At 44.6% G+C, this 24,842-nt stretch overlaps 1 protein-coding gene across 6 annotated transcripts in view; it reads left to right on the plus strand.

Annotated features, from left to right (window-relative positions):
• LOC114047336 (protein FAM110A-like) overlaps positions 1–24,842 on the plus strand; it is a 67,221-nt gene that overhangs the window by 39,682 nt on the left and 2,697 nt on the right. Inside the window, exon 1 of one of the 6 annotated variants that reach the window (XM_027868137.1) lies at positions 10,713–10,757. The exons of 1 other annotated variant lie outside the window; for it this stretch is intronic. The gene's annotated coding sequence lies outside the window, so the exon portion shown is untranslated. Of the gene's footprint in view, positions 1–10,712; positions 10,758–10,815; positions 10,904–10,925; positions 10,947–22,121; positions 22,469–24,842 lie in introns of those variants that run through there. 4 more of the 6 variants (XM_027868133.1, XM_027868136.1, XM_027868135.1 and 1 more) reach the window with 4 other exon arrangements.

The raw sequence follows: 24,842 nt of genomic DNA on the forward strand, positions 1-24,842 counted from the left end.
CACACACACACACACACACACACACACACACACACACACACACACACTGGAAGGACTCAGACTAGGGCCCAAAACAGAATTCTTTCTCAGGAAACTGAGAAGAAGATGGAATTAGAGCTTTAGGGAGCCTAGTTCTGTTGAAGATACACCTCCCTACAGCAAAGAATGAACCTAGGGCAAACTTCTAAGAGCAGGTGAAGGATGGAGATGGGAAGCAGATGTCAGCTCCTTGGGCCTCAGCCTAGCAATTCCTGGCTAGCTGTTGCACTACAGTCATAGAATTACAACTGGAAAAGTCTTTTAGAGGTTATCTAGAAAACCCCTTTCAGGCTCTAAGACATCTCCAAAGGTCTCATGATGGAAAATGCTATCCACATCCAAAGAAAGAACTATGGAGTTTGAAAGTAGATTGAAGCATACTATTTGCTCTTTTTTTCTTCTGTTTTGTTTTGTTTTCTTTCTTGTGGTTCCTGCTATTGGTTCTAATTCTTCCTTACAACATCACTAATGTGAAAATGTGAAAATAGCAATTTATACGTATAGCCTATATCAGATTGTGCACCGTCTTGGGGAGGGAAGCGGGGAGAGAGGGGGAGAAAAATTTGAAACTCAAAAGTTTATGGAAGTGATTGTTGATAAATCAAAATAAATTAATTTTAAAAAAAAGAAAAGTCCTTTCATTTTATTGGTGAGAAAATGAAGGTGAGGGGTGACTAATTCAAGGCCATCCTGAGGCAAGATTCAGCTCCATGCTCCCAACCTCGGGTCTCTTTCCACTGCATCACGTTAGAATCCTTGATCTGGTATCTTGTCCAGTCTGCACCTCAATAGGATCCCTCTCTGCAGCATCCTTGATAAGGTGTAATTTAGCCTCCCCTTGAAGAACTCCACTGTTGGTGGAATCACTAGCTCTGGTGGTAGCCCGTTCCCATTTTTGTTCATCAGGAATTGTTAGGGGGCAGCTAGGTGGCACAGTGGATACAGCACCAGCCTTGGAATCAGGAAGACCTGAGTTCAGGTCCTGCCTCAGACACTTATAAGCTATGTGACCCTGGGCAAGTCACTTAACCCCATTGTCTCAAAAAAAAAAAAGAGTTTTTAGAAAGTCTTTCCTTATATTGAGGTAAAACCTGTTCCCTTAAGTCTTCTTTTCTCTAGGCTAAACAACCCCACTTCCTTCAATGGATTCTTGGGGGTCTTCTCCATTCTGGTCACTCTCTTCTAGACTCAATCTAGGTTCTCTCCAATTCTGTTTTTTCCCCCTGTATTTATTGTCTTGTTGGGGGGAAGGGCATGGGGTTTGTGGAGGAGACCAGAGAGTGACTGAGACCCTTCCCAAATCCCTATCTCCGTTTAAAAAACTATATCAAGAGAAGGAATTGGAAACCACATGGTCCAGAACCTGGGGATGGAGATGGAACAATGGATCCTGAGTCAGAAGATCTGGATTTGAGTCCCAGCTCCACTACTTCCCAGCTATGCGGCTTCAGACAAGTTTCTTCCTGTTTCTATTCCCCATTTAATCTCTAACCCATAGGGGCAGCTAGGTGGCTCAGTGGATAGAGCTCTGGCCTTGGAGTCAAAGGAGGACCTGAGTTCAAATGCGGCCTCAGACACTTGACACTTAGTAGCTGTGTGACCCTGGGCAAATCACTTAACCCCATTGCCTCACCAAAAAGAAAAAAAAAATCTCCAACCCACAGCCTGAAGACTGGGAGCTTTTTAGGCAAGCTCCTACTATAAGAATTAAACTGTTAGCTTCTTTAGGGCAGATCTCGTTTTATCTTCCTATTCTCCTTTCTTGAATGTAGTCCTCCTTGCCTTCCCTATATTAGTATAGTCATACTAATGTTTCTTGAGTTGAATGGAAATCTTATCAAAAAGCCAATAGATAGGCTATCCATTTCCCAGAAGGGAAAACTGAGAGGTCAAGAGATTTGTATTAGGCCACACTGCAGTCATAATTTTAGAATGACATTTTCCCTCTACCACTCCCAATAAGACAATAACAACACCTTACTGTGAATGTTTCACTTTTTCAAAGCCCATTATCTGGTAGAATCTTATCTGATTTGCTCCTCCACCCACTGAGGCTATTATTATTCCCACTATGCAAGTGGGAAACTGAGGGCCAGGGAGGTGAGGAGACTTGCCACTAGCCAGAGGGCTAGTGGAAGAGTCAGGAATAGAAACTAGGTCTCCTGACTTCCATCCTGGGTGGATCCTCCTCTCATTTCACCCTGTGGGGAATGGGTGTCTGATTACCTTGCAGCCATGAGGACCTGGTGTCAGCTTTCCAATATCACAACTGCCTAAGCCAGATATCCACTTTGCTACCCCATGAGGCTCTCCCTATGAAGGTAGGTCAGGGACTTGGCTTCTTCCTTGGGGATTTTGTTCTTCCCAGCAACAAGGCCCATGAGGGCTATGGCTCATTCTCCTACTGGTTGACTGTCTGTGGGACACTAGTGATTGGTGCTGGTAGGAATACCCTGCTCCTGGATACCTCCTTCTTTTAATCAATAAACATTTCTCAATCAGTCATCTGCATTGAGATGGTAAATACTTGGGAATTGATGATATCACCAAGTGAAGTAGTGCAGAGGGAGAAGAGAAGAGGACCCAGGACAGACACTTGAGGGACACCTTTGGTTAAAGGCCATGATCTGGAAGAGGATCCAGAAGAGGAGGCAGACGGAGAGGGAGTGTTCGTATAGAAAAGAGGAGAACCAGGAGAGAATGGTGTCCCAAATGGTGTCCAGAATACCCAGATAAAAGAGATTATCAAGGAGAAGAGAGTGATCAACAGTGTCAAAAGTGACCAAGAGGTCAAGGAGAATGACAGTCGATTAAAGGCCATTGGATTTGGCAACTAAGAGATCATTGGCAACTTTGGAGAGAGCAGTTTTGGTGGAATGATAAGATCAGAAGCCAGATTGTAAGGGGTTAAGAAGAGAGTGAAAGGAAAGAAAGTGGAGGTACCCACTGTAGATAGCCTTTTGGAGGAGTTTAGTTACAGAGGGTAGAAGAGATATAGGATGATAGTTATTGTGAGTGGAATGGACAAGTGAGGGTTTTTTTTCAGGATAGGAGATATGGTCCTGTTCATAGGAGGTAGTAAATGAGCCAGTAGAGAGGGAGAGATTGAAAATAATGAAGGAGTGAGGTTGACAGAGGGGACATTGTTGGAGGAGATGGGGAGATGGAATTTGATTGCTTGAACAAGCAGAGGGTTAGCCACTTACTTTATCATGTGAGACAGGGGTGAAGGAGGAGATAGTGGCAGAAGGCATCTGAGTGATAGGGCAAGAACGAGTTCACAGTGGATGGCTTCAATTTTTCTGTAAAATGTAAGGTAAGGTTCTCAGCTGAGAGAGTGGGGGGAGGTGGAGCCATGGGAGGTTGGAGGGATGAGAAGTTTTATAGAGTCGGTGTGGAGAGGGGATAGTGAGTTGGTAAGGGGGTGTAGTAAAGTTGCCCCACAGAGGTTGTGATAGGCCTGGCACCTGGGCCTGAAACACAGCAGCCATTGTTCCCGTTGCTGTCACTTCATCCTTTCTCAGTCCACGTATCTCATGGTGCTGTGAGGCCCTAGAATTGGTAAATTTTATTCACCTCTTCTGTACTCCATCGCCCCAACGCCCATCTCAAGCCAGTCAGTAAATAAACGTTTATTAAGCATCTACCACGTGCTAGGCACTGTGATATCTCCTGGTTGTCCCGGATCAAATTCAACCTGTCCCAAATCAAAAGTCATTCATTACCTTGCTCCCTAAACCCGTCCTTTATCCACAATTTCTAATTTCTTTTGAGAGTATTATCATCCAAGGTGTTCAGTCACCCAGATTCATAACCTCAAAGTCATCCTTGACTCTTCCCAATCCTTCACTTCCTGATAGCCAATCAGTGGCCAACTTATCGATTTTACTTCCACAACATCTCTGGCATTCGTTCCCCTCTCTTAACCACCCGAGTTCAGGCCCCCATCCCTCCTCACCTAAATTATCACAGTAGCAGCCTAACTTTTCTCCTTGCTTCCAATCTCTCCCCTCTTGAATCCAGCTTCCACATTGCTGCCAAAATAATTTTCCTAAGACTCTCCCCTGCTCAAAAACTCTCCAGGTTCCCTAAGCCTCTAGAAAAAGGCAATAAAACAAAAACATTTTAAGTTTGCATTTAAAGCTGTCTACAACTCGGCTCCTATCTACCTTTCCAGACTTATTTCTAATTGAATGGACTTTATATTTCACCCAAACAAGCCTACTTGTCATTCTTCAACTCAACAAACTTCCCCAAGCTGCTGCCATGTCTGCCTGGAATACATTCCTCCCTTACATTTTCTCTCTGCCTCTCAGAAGTTTCGTTTTCTTTTAAGTCTCAACTCAGGCATTATCTTCCCTTAACCACATTGCCTCCCCCTCCCCCTTAGTTTAATTTCTATTTACTTGTATACATGTGGCATCACCCTAGTAAAATGCGATTTCCTTGAGTTCAGCAACTTTTATTTTTGTGCAGCTCAGGACAGTACCGGACACACAGTAGATGCTTAAGTGTTTGTTGAATTGAATTAGATATCATAGAATGCCATGAGTAAAAGGGAATATAGAACGTTAGAGCTCAAAGGAATGGTGGATATGTGGCTACAAGATCACTGTCTCAACTATTTGATGGGCTGTCCGGAAAAGGAGGATTAGATTTATTCTTTTGGCCCCAGAGGGCAGAGTTAGGACCAAGAAATGAAGGCAGAGTTGCAGAGAGGCAGATTTCAGCCAGATCTAAGGGTAAAAAACTTAATAACAATAGGAGATGTTAACAAGTGGAATGGGTTGCCTTAGGTAGTGGGAGTCTTCCAGCAGATTCTGGATAAACACATGTTATAGACGTTATAGAGGGGATATTTGTTCAGGTATAGGTTGAACTAGATGCCCTCTGAGGGTCCTTCTACCCCTGAGATTCTGTAAGAATGGCTGAGCTGAAATGGACTTTAGATATTATAGTCTCAACCCCTAATTTTATAGAAGATGAAATCAGTCCTCAGAGAGATGAAATGATTTTGCCCAACAGTGGCAGTTAGGTGGTACAGGGTGCTGCTGGAGCCAGGAAGATCAGAATTCAGATTTGGCCTCAGACGTCCTAACTGTATGACCTTGGGCAAGTCACTTAACCCTGTTTGCCTCAGTTCTTATCTGCAAAATGAACTGGAGAAGAAAATGGCAAACCATTTCAGTATCTTTGCCAAGAAAACCCCAAATAAGGTCACAGAGTCAGACGTGACTGGAAAATGATTCAATAACAATGGCACAGTTAAGATTTGGCCCCTTGTTTCCATACTTAACAGGAGGAGTTTTCTTCCGCTACATCATGTTGTCTTGGGAGCAGTAATGCAGTACAAAGCAAGTACCAACCCTTCAACTTTGGGTTGTCCTTTGAATTAAGATTTTGGGTCTTCTAAGAACTTGGTGTTCTATTGCAGCTCTATTCCACCACCAGGAGATTAGCTTTGACAGCAGGGAGTGGCTTGGGAGGGTGGAGTGGGGATTTAGGATAAGGTGGATTGTAATCAAGTCAGGGACAACCTCCACCCACTGATCAAGCCCCCAAAATGTCAATAGTGCAGAATGTTGGTTATTTTTCCATTCCTGCTAGATAAATAGCATAATTACCCTTCTCTCTCCTCTCTTTCTTATTTGCACCTAGTTAATTATAGTATTTCTTATTCCACTAGTCTGTTTGAGAATTTGAGAAATAGGGTGCAAACTAAGAACACACAGTGTTTTAGAATTCCGAAAATACCCAGTGTTCAAGAACCCTAGGATTTCTTCCTGTCCCTTCCACATTCTGCAGCCCAGGGGGCATCATTTGCTCTTGGGGCATTACTTTCTGAATCTGCAAGGTAAGACTGGCCCTATTTGTCCAGTTCCTGGGCATGTTGTCAGGAAGAATGCTTTGAAGTCATAAGACTAGGGATAGAAATAACAATACATTTTTTTCTAGGACTTTTCATCTCTTGGCACTTAATTATCACAGGCATTAATTAAAGTTGTATACCATTCCTGCTAGGAAAGAAGACGTTATTATCCTGTTCTGCTGACAGGGAAACTGAGGCATAGTGATGGTAAATGGTTTATCAAAGCACTGTCAGACTTGCAGGTAAAGGAATTCCGTGTCAGTGAGGCCATGGTAGGTTTTCCCACTTATTACCAGGACCTTTTCATGGTTCCGGGAAGGAACTCTTTGGGGTAGGGGATGGGGAGGGGACATTATAGGAATATCATTCCACAAACCCAGAGCCCTTACCATATTCAGCACCCTGTACTGACTACTTCAGTGAGACATAGATGTTTAAGGCCTGGTTTCCAGCCTTTCCGTAGCTTATAGTCTATTGGGGTATAAGACATATATGTGACTATAGTACAAAGCAGAACTTGATAAGTGTATGAGAGGTTAGGTACATCTGAGAGATTCCAGGGAGGAGGGATAATACAAGTCCAATGGAACAAGCAGTTATTAATCATCTACTGTGTGCAAGGTCTAACATTTGTTACTAGGGATATAAAATCAAAATTGATATCGCCTCTCTCCTCAGGAAGCTAACATTCTACTGGACAAGGGGATGGGCAGGAGACATATGACATGCACATATATACATATGATCCAAGGTGAGCAGTGATGGGGACAAAGGTGAGATGAATAAGACTGCTCTAGGAAGATTATAAGGAGGGCAAAAGTTTTCAGCTCAGCCTAAAGGGGAGGCTAGACAAAGAAGATGGCACCTGGGTGGAGCCTTGAATAAAGACAAAGATTCTAAAAGGTGAGATTAGGAGGAAGAACATTCCAAGCATTTGGAGGTAGGAGGAGGGTAGGAGTTGTAGTAGGCTGGGGTGGGGATGACCTTTGACACTTCACCGAGGGAGAAGATGTGAAAACTTTAGGAATCCACCTTCTGTGGCTCAGTTTGCTTGAACTGGAGATGGAACTAAAGGGTGAAATCAGGCTGGAAAGGTACTTGGGAGCTAGAAGAAGGTCTTTAAATGCCAGGGTTGTAGAGGAAGCTGAAGTCCAGAAAATTTAATTAGTTCGTTAATCAAGCCTTGGCTAACCTGCTAGGGATGAACCTATCTCTTCACACTTTGCGAGGCTGGTTCTTGGAGAGAAGAAACAGTTTATTTCCTGGGCCATCATAATAACAAAAACCATTAATTTAGCACAAAAACAACAGTTTTGCCAAGCCGTTGATCTACAGTGTCTCGTTGGATCCTCATAACAATCTTTTGAGGTACATATTCTTACCCCCATTTTACAGGAGAGGAATTGAGACTCAAAGAAAAGTGATGACATGACTTTCTCACACTTGTCCCAACAATTGACACAGCTAGTCAGTATGAAAGGCAGGATTTGAACCCTGCCTCCTGGCCCTGTGCTTTTTCTGCTCTGTCATGCTGTTTTGTATAAGTGACCCTATCTAGGTTGGTAAAACCAAGGCTCTTCTGTGCTTTCTTTTTAAAATTAAATTTTATTTTTTTAGTTAAACATTTATTTTTTTCTCCCTCTGATCTTTCCCTCTTAACTGGAGGAAAAAAAAGGAAAGAAAAACAAAACCCATATTACAAAAGATATACATAGTGAAGCAAAACAAATCCCTATATTGGCCATTTCCAAAGATGTGTATCTCATTTTACATCTTGATTCTATCTCCTCTCCTTCAGGAGGTGGATAGCAAGTTTTATCGTTGGCCCCCTGGAATCATGTTTAATTATTGAATCAATCAGAATGCCTTTCAAAAACATTTTTTAACAGTATTGTTGCTGTATAAATTTTCTCCTGGTTGTACTCACTTCATTTCTGTATCAGTTCATACAACAATGATAGTAGTAGCTAACATTTATACGGCACTACTACGTGCCATGTACTGTGCTAACTACTTAACAAATATTATATTATTTTATCCTCACAACAACTCTGAGAGGCATGTGCTATTAATATCTTCATTTTACAGTTGAGGAAACTGAGGCAGAGAGCAGTTAAATAACTTATCCAGGGTCACATAGCTAGTAAGCACCTAATGTCAAATTTGAACTCAGGTCTTCCTGACTGTAGGCCCAGCATTGTATCCACTGTATTACCCAGCTGTCTCCATAATTCTTCCCAGGTTTCTCTGAAACAGTCCCTTTCATCATTTCTTACAGCACAATAGTATTCCATCATATTCATTTGCCATAATTTATTTATTACCCAATTAATGGTGAGCCCCTTAGTTTCTAGTTCTTTGACACCATAAAAAGCTGCTATAAATAATTTTGGACATATAGGACTTTTCCCTCTTTTTTTTTTCATTTCATAGGTCTATTGGCCTAGTAATAGTCTACTGGCATGTTTTTTGAGAATCAAGGGCCATCTCCTATGAGATAAAAGCAAATACAAAATGCTGTGTTTGTCATTGAAAGCCTTTCATTACCTAGGTCCACACCTACTTTTCCAGTCTATACACCTTACTATTCAATACATATTTTTTGATCTAGTGACATTGGCCTCCTTAATGTTCCATGAACAAGATATCCAATCTCTTAGCTCTGGGCATTTGCTCTGGCTGTCCCTCAAGCCTGGACCATTCTCCTCCCTCCACTCCAATTACTCAACTCCTTAGCTTCCTTTAAGTACCAATTAAAATCTCATCTACTGGAAGCCTCCTCCAACCCTTCTTAATTCCAATGTTTTCTGTCTGTTAATTATTTTCTATTTATCCTGGATACAGGTTTCTTTGTATATGTTTGTATGTTGTCTCTCCCATTAGATTTTAAACTCTTTGAGGACAGGCACAGTGTACTGTCTTTTCCGTCTTTTTAGCACAGTGCCTGGCACATAGTAGATGAATGTTTATTGAATTGAAATGGTGGTGGTAGTGGTGGCAATGATTAGACAGCTACGTGGTTCAGTGCATAAGAGTTCTGGGCCAGGAGTCAGGAAGTCCAGAATTAAAATCCTACCACAAGCTATGTGATTCTGAGTTCAAATCCCACTTCAGACACAAGCTGTGTTTCCCTGGGCAAGTAACTTAATCTCTGTCAGACTCAGCTTCCTCAACTGTAAAATAAGCATAATAATAGCACCAACCTTCCAGGGTTGGATCAAATGAAATACTAATTTTTTTTCTCCTCCCCCACTTAATAGTATTTTCCCCCCCAATATTACATGTAAAGATAGTTTTCAACATTCTTTTTTATATGTATTTATTTATCTTGATTCATCAACAATCACTTCCATAAGCTTTTGAGTTTTAAATTTTTCTCCCCCTTCCTCCCTCCCTTCCCCCCTCCTCCCTCCCTCCCCAAGACAGTGCTCAATCTAATATAGGCTATACATATACATTCTTATTAAACATATTTTCACATTAGTGATATTGTAAGTAAGAATTAGACCTAATAAGAGGAACCACCAGAATGAGGAAACAAAACACAACAGAAGAAAAAAAATAGTAAATAGTATGCATTGATCTGCATTCAAACTCCATAGCTCTTTCTTTGGATGTGGATAGCATTTTCCATCACGAGGCTTTTGGAGGTGTGTTAGATCTTTGTATTACTGAGAGGGGCAACATTCTTTTTAATAAGATTTTGAATTTCAACTTTTTTTCTCCCTCCCTCTCGCTCCTCCCTCCTCAGGCAATCTGATATAGGCTGTACATGTGCAATCATATTAAAAGCATTTCCACATTAGTCATGTTGTGAAAGAAGACTTAGAACAAAAGGGAAAAACCACGAGAAAGAAAAAAAGAGAGAGAGAAAATAGTATGTTTCGATCTGCATTCAGACTCCATAGTTAGTTCTTTCTCTGGGTGTAGATAGTATTTTCCATCACGAGTCTTTTGGAATTGTCTTGGATCATTGCATGGCTGAGAAGAGCTAAGTCTATCAAAGCTGATCATGGCACAGTGCTGCTGTTACTGTGTGAAATTACTAATTGTACAGCGCTTAGCACAGCGCCTGGCACAACATAACAAACGCTATATAAATGTTAACTATACATGCTGGTGGGCAGCTTGGTGGAGAAGTGGATGGAGCCCCTGACCCGGAGGCAGGAAGGCTCATCTTCCCTAGTTCAAATCAGGCCTCACACATTTACTAGCAGTGTGACCCCTGGGCAAGTCACTTAATGCTATTTGCCTCAGTTTCCTCATCTGTAAAATGGGCTGGAGAAGGGAATGGCAAACCACGGAAACCTCAAAAGGGGTCCCGAAGAGTCGGACATGACTGAACAACAATGCACGTGATTGTGGTGATGCTAACAATAGATGGTGACGGAAGTTGTTTTATACGGCTCCTTCCGATAGTCTGCGAAGAAAGGTGAAAGAAGGGGGCAACGAGCGTGGAGGGCTCTGAACCCGGGGCAGAGAATGGGCGGGAGGACGTTTCGGACTCGGGGCAGGCAGGGCTGAGAGCAGGGGAACCAATCTTCATTCATGAAGCATAGACTCTCCAACAGTCGCCTAGCAACTAAGGCAGCGCGGAGTTCGAAGGGAACCCAGGAACCAATCGGCGCATCCGGGGCGAACCATTCCGCTCACTGTAGGGGGTAATTCAGCCTCCGAATAACTGCTTTCTCCTGTCTTCCGGCCTGAGAGACCTTAGAGATCCAGCAGAAGAAAAAAACCCGATAAATTGGCCTTTAGTTGTAGGAGAGAAAATGACAGTGAAGAGCCCTCGGCACCCCAGAAGGAGGGAAGAGACGGCCCATTCTCCCCCCTGGCCTGCGGCCTGGAGGTATTGGGAGCGGCTGGTCTCCATTGGGATCCCGGGGCTGCGAGGGGAGGAGGGGCGGGGCAGTTCCGGTGTGCGAGTTGTGGGAGCGGCAGGAGTGCTGGGGACCCCAGGAGGGCGTCGCTGCGGGCCCCGCGGCTGGTGGGCACGTGAGTGTCGGGGCTTGGTCGGAACGAGCTCGAGGGAGCCCGGGTTGGTATCGCGGGGTAGGGTCTGCTTGGCCTCCCAGCTCTGCTGCCTCTCGCTTGGTTGGTGACAATGGGCAGGTCCCCTCCCTCTCCCTTCATCCCTAAAAATGAGGGGTGGGGTCGGGCTAGCTGATCCCGAAGCATCTCTTCCCTCCCCAGATCATAGGGTCACATGTATGATAAGAGATCTGTAGGGAACCAGCTGTGTGGCCGCAGAACTCCCCGCCCCCCATTGGCCTGGGGGCGTGCCTGTGCCCCCCCATGCCCGAGGGACCGTGACTGGCAGGATGCTCTCTTACCCCCGCCCCCACCATGTGTGAGGGGTTCTTGGGGGTGATCCACACATTCCAAGAAAGGAGGGTACTGCAGGCACAAGGTTTCTTTCTTTTTTCTTTTGGTTTTCTGGTGATGGAACTAGCCCGCTCAGAGTAAAACCAGTGGGGAAGAGGGTTGAGTTCCAAGGAAATCAATTTTGGTTCGATATAAAGAAGAGATTCCTAACATTTAGATCAAGGGAATAGATTGGGCAGCCTTCGAGTCAATGCACAATTATGAAATGGCTGTTTTGTGGGGCTGGTTAGGTGGTACAGTGGATAGAGTGCTGTCCCTGGACTCAGGAAAAGGAGTTCATTTGTGGCTTCAGACATTTCCGAGCTATATAACTTTGGGCAAGTTATTTAATCCCTTCCCCCCCCCCAAAAAAAACAAACAAACCCAAAAAACAAAACACCACACCTCTGTTTGCCTCAGTTTCCTCATCTGTAAAATGGGGATGATAATAATAGCACCTACCTCCCAGGTTTATTGTGAGAATCAAATGAGATGATAATTATAGATGGTTTAGCATAGTGCCAGGCATATAGTAATCGGTAAATAAATGTTAGCTATCATCATTATTATTTGTAGTTATGTTCGATGGCTTTGTATTAAGGCACTAGGGATACAGAGATAAAAATGAATCAATCTCTGTCCTCAAGGAACTTACATTCTCCTGGGAGGATACAATATGTAAACAGATCTGTAAATACAAAGTCTGTACAAAATAATGCAAAGTATTTCAAGAGAGTGTGCTAATGAGGGGATCAGAAAAGGTCTTATGTGTTGGTATCTGAAGCTGTGCTTTGAAGGGGGTTCTGCCAGACAAAGGTGAGGAGGGTGTTCACTACTTCCCTGCTGGAAGGAAGCCACTGAATGGGAGGAGTGTCATATATGGGGATCAACTAGCAGTCCAGTTTGACTGGAACAGAGAGTATGTGACAGAGAGGGGTATGACGTGAGACTGGAAAGGAAGACAGTGACCGCATGGTGGGTGGCTTTATATACCTGGTCAAGGATTTCCTATTTTGTCCTGGAGGGAGTAAGGAATGATTAAAGATTTTTGAGGATAGAGTTGAGATGGATAGACCTTTTTTTTTTTTTTTTTTTTTTGGTTAGGCAATGGGGTTAAGTGACTTGCCCAGGGTCACACAGCTAGTAAGTGTTATGTGTCTGAGGCCGGATTTGAACTCAGGTCCTCCTGAATCCAGGGCTGGCGCTCTATCCACTGCACCACCTAGCTGCCCCTAGACCTTTTCTTAAGAATATCAGTTTGGCAATTTTGTGGGACATGAATTACAGAAGGAAGAGGCTAGAGTTAGGGAGACTAATTAGGGGAGGCAATTCTAGCTTTTCAGGGGGTGAGTTCATGAGAACCAGAACTAGGGTAGAGGCTATGTGAGTAGAGAGAAGAGAACATGTATGAGATGCAGTGGAGATAGGATTTCAGCAAGACTTTTCAACTGATTGGATATATGAGTTGGGGGAGGGTAGAGGGATCAAGACTGACACTCGAGTGATTGGAAAGATAGGTAGTAGTACTATCAACAAGTCAAGTCAAACTAGCATTTATTAAGCACCCACTATGTGCCAGGCACTATTTCAAACTCTGGGGATACAAAGAAAGATAGGAAACTGTCCCTACTCTTAGCACACAGTCCACTGGGGTAGACATGTCAATAACTGTATGTACAATTTATAGACAGGATAAATTGGGGAGAGTCTTAGAGGGAAGACACTGAGATTAAGGAGGCCTAGAAAAGGCTTCTTGTAGAAAGTGTGATTTTCTCTTGTACCTGAGCAAGGTGTAAAGACTAGAAAGGTAGAAAGGGACCAGGTTATCCATGGCTTTAAAAACCAAGCAAATGATTTTATCTTTGCAAATAATATGGAAGTTCTGTTTTGGACATGCTGAATTTTAGATGTCTAGGATATCCAGGTGGAGGTGTCCAGCAGGAAGTTGGTAATACAAGACTGAAGTATGAGACAGAGATGAGGGCTGGATGTATAGATTGGGACGAAAATGAATAGAGATAATTGAACCCAAAATAGTTAATGAGATCAACAAAAAAGAGTTGATTAAAGAAGAGGCCCAACAGGGACAGCTAGGTGGCTCAGTAGATAGAGCTCCAGCCTTGGAATCAGGAGGACCTGAGCTCAAATTTGGCCTCAGACACTTGATACTTACTAGCTGTATGACCCTGGGCAAGTCACTTAACCCCAATTGCCTCACCAAAAAGCAAAAAGAAAAAAAAAGAAGCCCAAGGTAGAATCCTAGTGGACATATACATTTAGCAGGCAAAAGGAAGAGGATGCTTTAACAAAGGAGACTGAGAAGAGCAGATATACAGGTAAGAGGAGAACCAAGAGACAGCACTGTCACAGAAACCAAGGAAGAAGAGAGTACCTAGAAGGAGGATTTGGCTGTTGTTTCAGACTCTTCTCGACCCCGTTCAGGATTTTCTTGGCAGAGATACTGGAGTGGTTTGCCATTGCCTTCTCCAGCTCATTTTACAGATGAGGAAACCGAGGCACACAGGATAAGTGACTTGCCTAGGGTCACATAGCTAGTGGGTCACATAGGCTGGATTTGAACTCAAGTCTTTTCCTGACTTCAGGCCAGGAGTGCAGCTGAGGGTGTGGATGACAGTGTTAAAAGCTACAAAGAAGTCAAGAAGGATGAGAACTGAGAAAAGACCATTGGTTCTGGTAGGTAAGAGATAGTGAGCCCTAGGTCACTGAAGTATTCAAGCAGAGGTTAGAAGACTAATTATCCAGGATGCAGTGGAGGGGATTCATGATCTGAGCAAGAGTTGGACTAGATAAGCTCCAAGTTCCCTACAATATTCTAATGTATGATGATACTGAGATTCTTTTCAGTTCTATTTGGCAATTCTTTCTTAAATGCCTCTCTATGCAAGGCAGGGTGCTGGGCCCTGCGGATAGAAAGATGAAGAGAATACAATCCCTGCTGCCCCAGGAAGCTAACTGATGCCTGGGGTTAGTTAAGTGGTGGTGGGCTAAGTATAATGCAAAGTGGGAAGTGCCAAGGGCAATGTAAATACCCAATGTGCTTTAGAATAAATTGAGGAGGAATTGACTTGCCCAGTAGTTCTTTACAGGTAGTAAAGTAGAAGTGTTGGAATTTGAACCCAGAGCTTCCGACTTCAAGTCTATCTTCTTTCCTTTTTTTTTAAAGAATGTTTTTGTTTTATTTTTTTCTTAATTACATGTAAAAACAATTTTTAACATTCATTTTTTATAATTTTTGAGTTCCAGCTCTCCTTCCCCTCCCCCTCCTTTGAGAAGGCAGGCACTTTGATATATATATTATACCTGTCCAGTCGTGCAAAACATATTTCCATATTAGCTATGTTGCAAAAGAGAACACAGACCTAAAAAAAGAAAAAAAACCATGAAAAATAAAGTTGAAAAAAATGTGCTTTGATCTGCATTCAGACTCTATCAGTTCTTTCTCTGGAGGTGGATAGCATTTTTCATCCAAAGTCCCTCAGAATCGTCTTGGGTCATTGTACTGCTCAGGGTAGCTAAGTCATTCACAGTAGGTCATTGTACAGTATTGCTGTTACTGTGGACAACGATCTCTTGGCTCTGCTCACTTCCCAGCTTCTTTCCCATGCTCCACAGTAACTCCTCTAGACTACCCCTAGCAATCTCTGCTTTTAAACTCTGCCATTGATGGGGAGCTCACTGCCTCATATGGTTGTTCATAGCTCTGTTTCTCAATAAGTTTTGCCTTACATTGAATTGAAATCTGTCTCTGTAATCTTGGTTAATCCAGATCTCCTCCTTGATCTTAGTTCTGCCTTTTAGGGCCACACAGAACAAGTCAGCTGTGATGAACCAGGCCAGGCTTTGGCTCTGTCCTCTCAGGCTGGAACATGCACAGGGGGATCAGGTGAGGCTCCAGAAATACAACTGGGGCCAGCCGGCTCTGGAGTGGTGCCTGAAGGGCTGCCTGGGTCTGGGGCCATTTCAGTGAGGCAACAGCTGGCTTGAAATGGATATGAATTTGCCGGCGTTTCCTTCCCTGGCCCCCATGGGCAGCAGGACTCTGCTGATTCCTGGGTAAAGGAGAGAGCAAGGGAAGGGGAACACTGTCTGACCTTGATGCTTCGCTGGTGAGGACTGGGTTACCCTTACTGAAAAAGGAAACAGCAACTGGTAGGAAGAGTTGGGTAGGAGGAAAATTGTCTTGATTATAAAAAGGTCCAGATGCCCCACCCAGGGCTTTAAAAGAGACTAAGGGACTTAAAAACCCCCCAACAACTGATAGATGTATTACACATTGTTTTGACACAACAGATACTTCCCAACCAATATGATACATATCTCATCTCTTCCTACTCCACCCTGTCCTACATATATTTCCCCCAAAACAGTTAAACCAAAACTGGTTTTGGGGAGAGTTTTAGAACAGGAGTGAAAGGCTGTGCCCAGATGTGTAATTGAGAAAGGTCTCAGTGGCTTGCTTCCTCTCAGTGATCAGAGCAGTGTGTGGGTAAAGCCCAACCCCATACTTCAGGGAGGGGCATAGGTTGCTCTAGTCAGCTAGCTTGCTAATGAGGGTGCCCTGGGGTATGATGAGGGTTGGAGGGCAAGAATGCCTGTTTTTCATGGCAAACTCATTCCTAGTACTGCAGAAGGAATCTCTTGTGCCTCATAGTCACAGAATGATGATTAATAATAATTCCCATTGTGATAATAATAATAATATTTAGTATTTATACAGCTCTTTAAGGTTTACAGGGAGCTTTACATGTGTACCTTGTTTGATCCTCACAACAACCCTGTGAGGTAGTTGCTTTTATTATCTCCATTTTACAGATGAGGAAACTGAGGCTGAGAGAGGTTAAGTGACAACCCAGGGTTACACCAGTATCTAAGGCAAGATTTATAGTCAGATCTTCCTGATTCCAAGTGTGGCACTCTGTCCACTAAGAAAAGGGAAGGGGAATACGTTTTTATGTAGCATCTACTATATACTAGGCACTGTTCTAAGTGATTTTTACAAAAATTATCCCATTTGATCCTCACAACCACCCTGTGAAGTAGATGCTATTAATACTTCCCATTTTACCCTTGAAGAAACTGAGGGAAACAATTTAAGTGCCTTGTGCCTTGGCAGGGTCACACAGCTGGTAAGTATCTGAAGTTGAATTTGACCTGATTCCAGGCCCAGTGCTCTCCCACCGATTCCCTTTTAGGGAGAAGGTTATCTGTGAATTAGTAAGCTCCTGAAAGGCCAAGACTCTGCTACTTTTGTTTTTAGCAAAGTGCTTGGGCAAGTAGTAATCAATGAATCAATGCCTTTTTAGTTACTATTAAACAAATCCTAGGTAGCTGCCGAAAGCAAATGGAGTTTAAGTGACTGGTTTCGAGATAAGTACTGAGTAAGTGTCAGAGGCAGGATTTGATAGAGACTTTCCCAACTCTAAGCCCTGGGTGATACCTACTATGCCTGAAAGTTAGATGGAAGGTTTTAAAAGTTGTAGAAAAAACACTGGGATCAGCATCAAGAGGCCCATGTCCAGTTTGGTATCCAGACTCAGTAGTTAATGCTTATGAGCTTGGGCCCATCACTTTTCCTTCTCCAGCTCCTTAGAGTCCTAATGAAGAGGTTGGACTAGATGGTCTCAAAGGCCCTTTTCAGCCCCTTTGTCCAAAGATGCTCTTTTTTTTTTTTTAAACAAGTGAGGAAACTGAGGTTCAGAGATGTTAAGTGGCCGACATAGATTCTTACAGCTCTTAGGTATTATTAGAGCCAGGATTCCAACCTAGATCTCCTTAATCAACTCTTGGGTTCTTTCCATTCCACTTCTCTGTCTTTAGCTGCAGACCATAAGAGCTGGAAGGCATTTCAGAACTGTCTTATGTAGGCCAACCCCCTCATTTGTCAGATGAGCAGATTTGAGATTCAGAAAGGGGAAGTCACACAGTAAGTCAATGACAGAATTAGGACTTATACCTAGATCTGACAGCAAGGCTAGGGCTTCTTCCTCATGACTATACTGTTCCTCTAAATGCATGGAGCTGTGAGGCGCAAGGCTTAGGGGGGTAGGAGAGACAATAGAGGAATGGGGCTACAGACCAGGGGTATAGACTAGTTGCCCCAGCTCAGGAAGGGTGCTTGGAGCAGAGGAGGCAACCCTGGAGGGTGGAGCCACTTGTAGAATTCCCTAGACTGTTTTGATTTCAAGTGTATCATCAGTGTGTCATCCAGTTACCCAGAAAGAAACTCTTATACTGGGGAATTCTAACTTGCCCCTCCCTCAGTCCTACCCCAAGGGAAAAAATAGCAGTAGAGCTGGCATTAGAATAGGAATCAGCTGACCTGGGTTGGCGTTCTGGCTTTGGGACTGCCTCAATATCCTCATCTGCCTTATGGGGATTCTCTAACAGTTGGGCAAAGAGGATGGCGAAGATGGATTAGGACCAGGTGAGAGGGAGGTCTGTGGACCTCATCTCCCCTGCCCAGCCCACCTAAGTTCAATATTTTTTGATAAGGAAGGACACTGATGCCTAAAGAGGGGAAATGATTTGCTCAAGATTACCCAAGTGAGTCAGTGATGGAGACAGGATAAAGATCTAGGTTTCCTGATGCCCACCCAGTCTAGGGCTTTCTCCATTGCATTACACATCCCAGGACAGTAGAATTAAGAGGTACGTGTTGAAGCTTGAAAGTGATAGTTCTCAAATACCTTCAGTTGCTTCCTAGTCTTCAGCATGACATTTGAGAACCTCCACGTTCTGGCCCTACGCTGCCCTCAAAGCCCATCCTCCACTGTTCCCCAGCATGTACCCTTTGCCCAGCCAGTAGGGGCTTCTTCTTGTCCTCAGAACACAGGAGATATGTTTCCTTGTCCATTACTGTGTGACCTTGGTCACACAGAACGCAGACCTTTAACTTCTCTGGATCTTGATTTCCATATCTCTAAAAGGAGGGAATTGGACCAGAAGGGTCCTTTTAGGTTCAATTCTGTGATCCAATGCCTTCCCTTCTTTTGTCTGATCCTTCCACATCTTCAGGGTCTAGCTTAAGTCCTGCTCAGGGATTGAGTTCTTCCCTGAGCTTCTAGAGTCAGCCATTCCATCGGTTAGCATTTATTCAGTACTTACTATGTGCCAGACACTGTGCTGAGCTCTGGGGATGCAAAGGAAGATCAGCAGTCCATGTTCTCAAGGAGCTCACAGTCTAACGGAAGAGACAACATACAAATAACAATGTACAAACAATCTATAGGCAGGATACGTTGAGGGTGGTCTCAGAAGAGAGTATTAAGATTAAGGAGGACTGGGAAGGCTTCCTGTCAAAGGAAGCCAGGGAAACTAACGAGAGCAAGACAATTCCAGGGATGAGAGACGGCCAGGGAACGTGCTTGAAGTCAGAAGATGGTGTGTGCCTTGTGCTAGGAACAGCAAGGAGGCTGTCACTGGATTGGAGAGTATGTGAAGGGGAGTTAGGAGTAAGAAAACTGGAAGAGTAGGAAGAAAACAGGTTAAAAAGGGCTTTACAAGTCAAACGGAGGATTTTATATTTGATCCTTCAGATGATAGGGAGCCATTGGAGTTTTGGAGTTTATTGAATAAGAGGGATGACTGGGTTTTTTTTCCTGTTCATAGGATATTAAGCCTAGATAACCTGGCCTTGTTAGTGATCTTTTCTTGGATGTAATTTTTCTCTTTCTCTTCCAAGACCCTATTTTTCCACTCACCACTTTCATCCCCTGCCCAGAGCAGGTGCTCAGTAAATGTTTGCCAATACATTGTTTGCCCACTGGAAGCAAAGTCCAAAGACATTCAGGTCACAATGGGGCATCATCTCCTGTGTCCTACTGTCCTCTGTTAGATGTTATGGCTTTTGCTCCTCTAACTTGAGCTCCTAAAAACCAGAAACTCATCTTATTTATCTTTATATCTCTGCAGCACAGGACTGGGCAGGTAGTTGTAGTTCAGGAAATACTTTAAAAGGTAGTGACCTTAGAAGGTAGCGTGTGGAGCTGGACAGGACGTTGGAGGCTGTTGAATGTACTTCCTTCATTTTATTGGGAAGGGGAGAATAATAAACTGCACCTGACATTGTTACAGCGCTTCAGGGTTTGTGGGGCCCCTTACAAAGGACCTCGTAGCAGTCTTATGATCTTAGATTTAGAGCTAGAAGGACCTCAGAGGTCATCCAGCCTAATGCTTTTAGTTTGCAGATAATAAAACTGTGAGGCCCACAGAATTTCAGTGAGTTACCAAGGATTACCTAGCTGGTGTCAGAGGCAGATTTTGAACACAGGGCTTCCCGATTCCAAGTCCATTGCTCTATCCACTGTACCACAAGTATTACTATCCCATTTCACAGCTGAGGAAACTTGAGACACAGAAAGATTTGTCTGTGGCCACACAGCTATAAGTATCAGAGGCAGGATTTAAACTTGTGTCTTTCCAGACTCCAGACTCTTTCTCCTTACTACACTAGGCTGCTGGATAAATGACTTGCCCAAGACTGTGCACCTAATTTGTGTTACAGCTGGGACTAGAACCCAGATCTCTTAGTCTGAGCACAAGGCTCTTTCAATTTACACCTGGCTCTTGCCTACTTATAATCTTTGAACTGGAAGGATTCCCACTTTATCTCAGGGACAAACACATGGAATTCATTCTCCTGAGGGTGGTACAGGCTGGAAATAAAAGCATGTTTTATAAAGCAGTGTAAAGTTAAAAGAACCCTGGATTTGAAATCAAAGGACCTATGTTTGAATCCTACCTCTGTTACTTACAGCGCATTGACCGTGGGCAAGGCTCTGGACCTCTATGGGTCTCAGCTTCATCATCTGAAAAGTGAATAGACTAGATGTGGCTTGACCTCGATGACTGCCAAGGTTCCTTTCTCCTCTGAAGCCCATGACTCTAATGATTTTGATAAGTTCCTGGATGGCAGTCTCTAAGGGATAAATAAGGGAAGCTTTAGATGTTTGAGTCTTATACTGGCAAGTTGGTATCCAGGAGAAAGACCCAGTCTTGACCACCCACTGGGTACTCTTTGGTGACTTTACCAGAAAATTGGTCCTGCCTGAGGCATCCTATTTCTATAGCCACTTCAAGGCTTTCAGTCTTTCACAAGAACCCTGTGAAGGAAGGAGTGCAAGTATCATTCCCACCTTACGGATGAGGATATAGAGTCTCATAGGGATGAAGTGATTTGCCCAAGATTATGCTGTTTGTGTCTAAGACCCTGAAGAACTCAAGACCCCTAAATTCCCAATCCATTTTTTCCCCTATTACAATGCCCTGCCTGCTTCTGCTAGCATGTGAGCTGGTGGTGAAGGGTGATCCTGTCCAGAGAGGACAGGGGAGGAGAAGAAGATGTGGATCGATTTCCTCTCGGGACCTTTGGTTGGAAAAACCTGGCAGCTCAGGTTCCAGGTTGACCCCATCTGTGCCCCAGGGGTGGGTGGGCATGTTGGTGATCAATTCAGGGCTGACTCATAGTTGGGGGAGAAAAGAGAGACACATCCCTGCTGAGTCACCTTCCTGCCTACTTGTTTTCCTATGTAGCTGGCCCAGGGTCTGGCCCATAGGGATAAGGATATGGGATTGGGTTCCCTTCTGGCCCACCTTGTTCCATTATTCTCCCAGGAACAGATGGTTGTTTGGCACGAGGGGTGGGGGTGGTAGGTCCGGCCCCAGAAGTTTCTTTGCTTCAGTGCCATTGTTAGGATTCATAGGTCTGACTCTGCTCTGTTGGGAATTATTTGAAAGAACACTAGATTTGCAAATCAGACCTGGATTTGTGTCACAGCTCTGCCATTCACTCACTGTGTAACCCTGTACAATTCCCTTTGCCTTCCTGAACCTCAGGGTCACAGTTTGTAAAATAGCTTAATATTATCTGCCCAATGTCACTTTATTAACCTAAAGTTAATATATGATGAAGAGGTAGGAAAACAACAATAGCAGTAATATATGTTAAGGTATTATAGAAATGGGAGCTATTATTATTAACTGTTTACTGGATGATCAGCCTGCACACTCTTCCCTGCCTCCATCATCCCTGTGTCCCTTTCTCTTTCCCTCCCTCATCCTGAGACAGGGTTCTTCCCTCCCCTCTGGGCAGAAGCAGAGAGAAGAGGACCAGCTTGGGGTTCCAGTGGCACAGGGGAAATCAGTGCATCAACCAACAAGTCGACATTTATTAAGTGCCCACTGTGTGCCAGGCTATACAGACAAGAGTGAAACAATTTTTGCCCTCTTGAAAGAGGGTGGGGGGCTCCTGTCTGCACCAGCAGGCTGTGTTTTGGTGTGGGGAGACAGGATCTGAGAATCTCAGAGCTGAAAGGGGCCTTAGACACTCTCTAGTTCCACCTTTTGCCTGATACGGGAATCCCCTCTAGGGTATCCCTGGCAGATGGTCACCCATGCCTCTATCCGCCCTCTCCTGAGGATAATAACAACAGCTTACATTTCTATAGCATTTTATAAAGTATTCTCCTCTCAACAGTCTTGTGGGGTAGATAGTACAAGTATGATTTTCTCCATTTTATGGAAGTGTAAACTGAGGCTCAGACAGGGGAAGTAACTTGTCCAAGGTCTTATAGAGAGACATTATAAGAACCAGAATCTGTCTCCTGATTCTGACTTCAGGCTGCCCTTTCTGCCTCATCATCTCGTTCTGTGGTTCCTTCCCAGCTCTGACCTTCTGTGTTCCAAATGGCCATCCATCCCGTTCTGCTCCATGCTCCTGGATCATGAGCCTTTCCTCAGACTCAGGATCCCTTGGGTTGGAGCTTCAGGAGAACTCCTCCTGGAGGTGGGGCTGGATCTAAGTGCTCAGATGTCTCCGCCCTATGTGGGCCTTCCCCATGCCTGGGTCATGGCTGATGGCAGGCTCTTGCAGCTAGTTACCAGGGGCCCTCAGCTCCTCCCTCAGCATTCTGGGCTCCGTGGCAAGGCTGTGTGTGTAGAGCAGGGGCTCCCTCCCATTCCCTGGTCCCTTCTCAGGTAACACCTGGGCCAAGGCAGCTCAGCTTCCCTGTGGATGGCAGCAGGAAGTTGTGGGTTACCTGAGCTCCAGGGGAGCCAGCTCCGAGCAGGGCAGAGCAGAGAGGGGCAGGCAGCTGGAGAGAGTACGGACAGGTACGTGGCTGACTTCAGACCTGGAATGCCTGGGACTCCTTGGGGGTGTGGAATCTTGAGGTACAGGTGAGCCCTGGGAGGATGGGCTTGGAGGTTAAGGGGAGTATTTATGCTGGGACTGTTTTGACACGGCCCCCCATCCCCCGGGCCAGTGCTACTAATGCCTTAGTGACAACGGTCCTGAGGTTTTTGGATGAAGATGCTTGTTTCTTTCCTTCCCTCTCCTTACCCCCCCCAGCAGAATTTCATTCTCCACCTGAGGCAGAGGCTGAGGAGGAAAACTGAGACATTTATATATGTGTATATATGGGTGCAGAGGAGGGAAGTCTGGGTTCTGGGTAATAAAAGCTGGTCAGGGCCTGAACCAGGGGGCCTTTGTTAATTTTGCTGGTTCTGGCAGATAAGGAGGGACTGGGGCAAGAGTGAAATAGTTCCAGCAAGAGGCCCCCCACCTCCCCCTAACCCTTCCTCAATGTGAGGAGCTGTACTCCAGGACCCTGTGGGACCTGGCTCCCAGGGCCCTTTAGGGAGAGATGGGTTGGCTCCTCTGGGTAGGGGATAGAGGGTGTCTGTGGACTAGGTTCTGGGGACATTTCCCTTGTCTGATGAGCCATTCATCCTGCTTGCCCTGAGTCACTCACTGGGGCTGTGCCAGCAGATTTGGGCGCATCATTTGAAAACCCGTCACAACTAGCTGTTGGCTAGACTTCAGGGCTGGGCATGGAGACAGATTCTGAACAAATCCCCTTGCTGTGAACTTTGACACTTAGAATCATGGGATTAAGTCTTTAAAGGGACCTTAGAAATCACCTAGTTAAATTCTCCCATTTTATAGATGAGGAAACTGAGGCCCAGCGGGGGCAAGATGCTTGCTCAGAGTTATACAGCTCGCAGTAGCAGAGACAAGATTCAGATCCAGATTTTGGCTTCCATTCTAGAGCTCTTTCCCTTACAGTGCCCTCCCTGTCTCTTGAGGGAGGGTTAATATCTCCTTACCTTTCAGAGCTTCAGTTTCCTTGTCTGTAAAATGGGACAAATTATATATGCTATCTAATCACATGCTTAGGGTGCTTGAAGATTCAGAAAGAACTGATGTTTTAGAATCTTGAGCGAGGATCAGAAGTCCATTTTTATACTCTATTAACCAAGAGGTTTCTTCAGTTTGAGGCCAAGGTAAGGTTTTTTCCAATGGCTTCCCTGTCTAGGCTTCTATTGAGATAGCCCCTAACCAGGGGTGCCTGAATCTTTGTTATCCCCATTCTCTTGGAGTAAAGTGCTGGGATCACGCTCTTTGATGAAAATGAGGGATTTGTGAGGACAGCAGAATTATAGGAACTGAGCTGGCCCATCTGCAGGGGGTGGAGTACTGTGGCCCTTGGCATCTGTGACCTCCTTCCCAGGGAGTAAGCTCTTGCCGGCAACAAGTCTGACTGGTTTGCAGGCCTCTCCCCCACGAGCCAGTTCTGGGAGGTGCCTGTGTGAGCTCCCAACGCCTGGGCAGGAGGAGGGAGGGAAGAAGGAAAGAAGGCTAGCAAGTATTGGGAAGAGGGCACATTTCTAGTAGCAAGTCATTAGCCAGGGGGTTGGAGCTGTCAGGAGGGGAAGGTGACTTTCCTTGAGCTGGCTAGCTTGTGTCCAGTTCACTTCAATCAGCATTTATTAAGCATCTGCTATGTGCCAGGCCCTATGGATTTTTGTTGTTGTTTAGTCATTTCAGTCATGTCTGACTCCTCATGACCTCATTTGAGGTTTTCTTGGCAAAGATACTGGAGTGGTTTGCCATTTCCTTCTCCAGCTCATTTGACAGATGAGGAAACTGAGGTAAACAGAATTAAGTGACTCCCCCAGGGTCATACAACTAGTAAGTGTCTGAGGCTGAATTTGAACTCAGGTCTTCCTGACCTGGGGCGGGACATTCATTATGGGCGCAAGTAAGTGAATACAAAGTAATAACATAATAACATTATATATAACAAAAATATAATAATATTAATAACATTAAAAGTAAAAACATTAAAAGGACGGACCGAGGGCTCAGGTAGGGCCCAAGCAGAGTATCTTGGGGTTTAGGCCCCTCTTGTTTCTCACCCGTCATACTGAGATCCAGAGGGGTGAAGGGTCTCCTGACTCTCAGAAAGAATTCATGGAGAGAACCATTCTTTCTGTCACCCAACTTCTTCCTCTCTCCCTCTCCCTGGTTCTGAAGCTGGTGATCCTCTCTCCCAACCTTAGGGTCTCCTGTTGCTTGTTTCATCTCACAAGCATTTATTAAGCACCTACTATGTGCTTGGCCCTGTGCTAGAGAGACAGTGGAAAAAATAGACTATTCACTGAGAGATGCTTCCAGTGTCAGCCCCTTAGGCCTGGGTGTGTAGAGGCCAAGGCTTCTTCCCTCCCCACCAACACACACATACAAACACACTCCAGCCAGCTATCTCTG

Source organism: Vombatus ursinus, unplaced genomic scaffold (assembly GCF_900497805.2).
Source record: "Vombatus ursinus unplaced genomic scaffold, bare-nosed wombat genome assembly UNPS02014786.1, whole genome shotgun sequence".
In the NCBI taxonomy this organism is placed as follows: Eukaryota; Metazoa; Chordata; class Mammalia; order Diprotodontia; family Vombatidae; genus Vombatus; species Vombatus ursinus.